This window comes from Bacillus rossius, unplaced genomic scaffold (assembly GCF_032445375.1).
Source record: "Bacillus rossius redtenbacheri isolate Brsri unplaced genomic scaffold, Brsri_v3 Brsri_v3_scf55, whole genome shotgun sequence".
In the NCBI taxonomy this organism is placed as follows: Eukaryota; Metazoa; Arthropoda; class Insecta; order Phasmatodea; family Bacillidae; genus Bacillus; species Bacillus rossius.
The window spans coordinates 142,501-147,503 of NW_026962755.1; the positions used below are offsets into that span (position 1 = coordinate 142,501).

General features: G+C 36.6%; 1 non-coding gene across 1 annotated transcript; it reads right to left on the reverse strand.

Annotated features, from left to right (window-relative positions):
- Window positions 1-4,332: 4,332 nt before the first annotated feature.
- On the reverse strand, window positions 4,333-4,451 carry LOC134545060 (5S ribosomal RNA). Its single transcript, XR_010078236.1, has one exon. It is a non-coding gene; the product is annotated as a 5S ribosomal RNA (ribosomal RNA).
- Between the last annotated feature and the right edge of the window lie 552 nt (window positions 4,452-5,003).

Consider the following 5,003-nt stretch of genomic DNA (forward strand, 5'->3'; position numbering starts at 1 on the left):
CCCCGCTTCAAATACCATAAGAAATTTTTTAACCAGAATTTTACCTAACGGCAGAGGTGTGGCTATAGGAGGCAATGATTGCAACAACTGATACCTTCATGACTAGTATTGTTGGCCCTTAGAAGGGCCGATAAGGTGGTACAGTGCCACAGAAAGTGCCAGCGGTCCTGCTGGCATCTTCATTTCCGCTTTGGGGCTGCTTTCTTGGGCGACTTGCTCTTTGGGGCAACCTTCTTTGGCTTTGGAGCACGGGGTTTCTTCGTGGGAGGTTTGGACACCTTTTTTGCCTTTGAAGGTGCCTTCTTGGGCTTGGGGGTTGCAGCTGCTGCCTTTTTTTTCTTTTCTGCTGTAGGCGGAGTCTTCTTGACTGGTTTCTTGCCCACCGCTGCCTTCTTGGCTACGGATCGCTTCTTTTCCTTAGGGGCAGCTGCACCACGCTTGCCGCTTGGAGCCTTGGGCTGGTCCGGAGCACCGGTGGTCCCTGAAGCCAGCTTGAAGGAGCCAGACGCACCCTTGCCTTTGGTTTGGACAAGCTCGCCGCTAGCCACTGCTGCCTTCAAGTATTTCTTGATGAAAGGTGCCAGCTTTTCCGCATCTACTTTGTAGGTAGAGGCGACGTATTTCTTGATGGCTTGCAGTGATGAGCCGCCCCTTTCCTTGAGGCTCTTGATCGCAGAGGCCACCATTTCAGATGTGCGCGGGTGCGCGGGCTTGGCTCGTGGCTTCTTCGACGCAGCCTTGCCTTTCTTCGGGGAAGCTGCCTGTGATGGGGCAACAGCTGGTGCTGCAGTCGCTGCTGCGGTATCTGCCATGACGAGACTGATCCTACAGAATGCAAGAGCAAAGTGAAAATAAAATTTTTCTCTCTGCAAATATCTGGTTACCCAATTTTCTGGTTGCGGACGGTTCAGAAAATTCTCGATGCCTTGCTCACGTAGGGAGCAGCGCACTTTGGACAGCGAAAGTAATGTAGGGCTTCTTTAGCACTGATTTTTCAATGTTTTCTAAATGTCAGCAGTCTACGATGACATAATGGGCAGTTCCACTAATAGTGTAATTTTTTTATGGCAGCTGCACTGTTTAATTTGCACTGCGAGCTGTTTAAATTTACTGCTACACCAAACAGGGAACTTTTCATTTGCAGATGTTATTCAAGGAATCAAATACGTAATTTGTGCTGGAATCACTTGAAAATGGTTAAATTAACTTAGGTATACTTTAGTGTATAGTATGCTGAAAATGTGGAGATAATTTCATGAAGGCTGTTTGCTGTGGAAGCACTAGCAAATCACCTTGTTCAGTGCCACCTGGAATGGCTTTCTTCGTGCACCTCCAAGGATGATGTGATTATTATTGTGAGTAAATTTTGTTTACATTTTCATTGTGTGAATAATAAAACTTTTAACTGTACACACAACAAGCATTTCACTTGGATCTGATGCATTCTCAAGAGTGCAGTTTCTGTTTAGCTTTTAAAACTGGCTGCCCTTCAATTCACTCAAGGTGCAGATGCAAGTTGCTGATGAAGTATTCCACACACATGCTACATTGGAGAAATATTTTAATAAAAATTAAAACTCTTGCAGGATTTCGAATAAAAACTATCCTATTTATCCCTTCTATGTTTTGGTACTGCGAAATTGAGAGAGGTAAGTAAGTTGTGAGGTTATTTTTACTTGCTTGCATGTGAGGTTAGCAGAGCAAAAATATTTTTGAAATTGCAGATACATGGTCACTTTATTTCGTTGCAAACATTTATAAGCTCGTAATCTTATTTAAAGTCTCCATACTTAATGCGTTTGGAAAACCTTCTTTCTCTCAATTTTACAATGGAACAAAATTTTACTTGTATGTGTACATTAATTCCATCTCTAAATGATGTAGGTTTACGCACCGAGATCAGGTACATTGTAGAGAGAAAAACACACGAGTACCTGCTTATTTTGAAGTTTTAATGAGTATATTAAAAAAAAAAAAAAAAAACGATAAAAATATAATTGAAAAAGTATATTATTCACGTATTTTTGAGGATGAGGGGAGGGGGTGTTTTTGTCCGATGGTCGTTTATCTTTAAAGAAATTTCCGTTGGACCTGTGCGTTCTTGCTCTGCCAATTCTCGAAAAATGAAATATTTTAAGTCGTCTTTTATGTGCTAACTTCATTATATTTGGCTGCATTCGTATTTTTATTAGTTTTGAAACATTCATGTCACGGAAAATAATCATAAACCAGGACAAAAACGTTTTGACTAAATGTTCTAGGTTGGTTGTAAAACATTTTCTTATTTTATTTCACATCGGAAACATCTGTTAAGTTGTAAGCTTTGTAATGAATGCGACAGTCACTTGTTCGCTGAAGTGTTTGTTTAAGAAATTAGTATTGTAAATTTGTTTATGGTCTTGTTAAATGAAATTTTAAGTGAAATCATTTGGGAAAACAGAGGCTACAGGAATTTTCAACACAACTTGATGACCGACGTTGTGACTAGTGTGGGAGTGTGTGCTCGTGTAAATATCAATTTTTCTTACTCCTCGTGCCGGTCAACAGGAAAACAGCGAGTGTGTTATCTCATCGCGGGCGTGTGATTGCGTGTGGTAAATTGTGCTAGGTTAATTACCGCAAAACTCCACTGTGTGCAAATATGTAGTGTGTCGCTGTATGCAAATATTTGGTATGTCTTTTTTTTTTTTTTTTTTTTTTCAGGCAATACACACTTTGAATTTTACACAATTTCGATGCTGCAACCTAAGTGTATACATGCGAATAGGATTGCTTAAATGAAAAAGTAAAGTAGGAGGTAAGTGCAAATGTTTCCAGGAGGTTATGCACACACAATCTATTTTATGAATTAATAGTTATTATCTAAGAAAATGATAGAAGATTATAAATAATGTGTGCAGAATAATACAGAATTTGCATGTTACACAAAAAAAAATATATATATATATTCCAAATATTGTTAGCAAAATGCACCTAGATTAGTGAGCTGGATTTTTTTTTTTTTTTTGTATTTTTGTTCTGTTGATCCCACGTGGAGTCAAGGCTCCGGGATATAGAACATGTATGTGCAGACAATTAATATTTACATGATGCAAGTTACCAAGAAAAAAAATTTCAAAAAAAAAAAATACATAACATGTTACACAATTTAACTTTATGCAAAACATGAAGCAGCTGTTATCACAAGTCCATTCAACAAATTAACAGTTCAATTTCTCTATTATCAATCAAATTAAAGAATAGCTTCAGAGGGTAGGTAGGATATTCTAGAAGAATTTTTTTTACTGTTTTTTTTTTTAATACTGGTAAATTGTTTTAGTTATTTTCTGTGATATTAAGTTGTAAAGTTTTACTCCCAAGTAATTTAGTCCATTTTCAAATCGCCTAGTGTTATGTTCAACTATCCTCAATTTACTAGCATTTCTGGTGTTATACCTATGTGCGAATATCTAAAAAAAAAAAAAAAAAAAAAAAAATAATAATTTTTTTTTTCTTCTTTTTCTTAAGAATGAATAAAAAGTTTCTAGAACGTATTCATTTATGGCAGTCAGGACTTTAAGTTTTTTGAATTTTGGTCTGCAGTTAGATGATTTTTTATCTTTTGTTATTATTCTAATAGCTCCTTTTTTTTTTTTTTCCCCCAATGTTATATGGCAGAAAGAGTAGAGCTATGGCTACTGTGACATCATGCATTGATGGGAAGGTTATTGTTGGATAACAAAAATTTAGATGATATAATTTTTATTTTTTTCCATACACAACACATTGCAGGTACAATTTTACAGGTTACAGCTGTACCACCTCTAGTATTGCTGCCGACCATCCAACAAATGAGCACACTAAACAGGCATTGATGACATTGTTATCAACGTCTTTTTGAATCTCTCATTATTATACATAACTGCCCACTGAAACAGAGAAACTTCAAAATAGGTGTGTGTGTGTGTGTTTATATATATATATATATATATATATATATATATATATATATATATATATATATACATATATACATACATACATACATACATACATACATACATACATACATACATACATACATACATATACACTTATCTATTTATTTTTTCACTTTGAATTTTGTATGAGGTATACACATGCAAAGATTCACAGCTGCTGCTGGGTGGGTGAGTGAGTGAGTGATTGATTGATTGATTGATTGATTGATTGATTGATTGATTGATAGAGAGTGAGTGTGTGTGTGTGTGTTAGGGGGGGGGGGGGGGGAAATGTGGTGATTGTGGGGGAAAAAAAAATTTAAAATTGAAATTTTTAAAAAAAAATTTTTTTCTGTAGGGTGCAAAATAGTAGTGCCAACGGCACGTGGTGTTCCCAAGCGGTCACCCATCTAAGTACTAACCACGCTCGACGATGCTTAACTTCGGTGATCGGACGAGAACCGGTGTGTTCATCGTGATATGGCCGTTGGCAATGATATAGATGTTTTTTTTTTGCAGTTTGTATTTGCCACTCGAAATAGCTATACCAGGTGTGATTGTTACAAACAACAGGAGAAATCGTGTAATGAACACTCTTTTACTTCCCCCCCCCCCCCCCCCCCTCCCCACACACAACACCCACCACCCTCACCATCCCAACCACCAAAGCCCTCTTCAAAATACACTCTCACACACACACACAAACCCACACTCTATAACTGATGAACATTACCATAACTTCTTAAAGCCATTAGATAATATTTAACTCAAGAAAGGTATTGTGATATGTTTAAAGAAAGAAAGGTGAAACCTTTAACTTTACCAGCAGGTATTAGTATCACTGAGGTATCTTCTAGGTTGTAGCAGCAATAGTAGTAATAATAATAAAATTAAATAAGGTAATAAAAAAGAAAAGTTATACATGTGATCAAATCATGAATGTATAAAACTGGAATGAATTTAAATTTTTTTTATTTTTCTTCATAGGCTGTTTTGAAATTGATGAGTAAGTGCCTCTTCTTTTAAATTTTTTAATGCTGAACA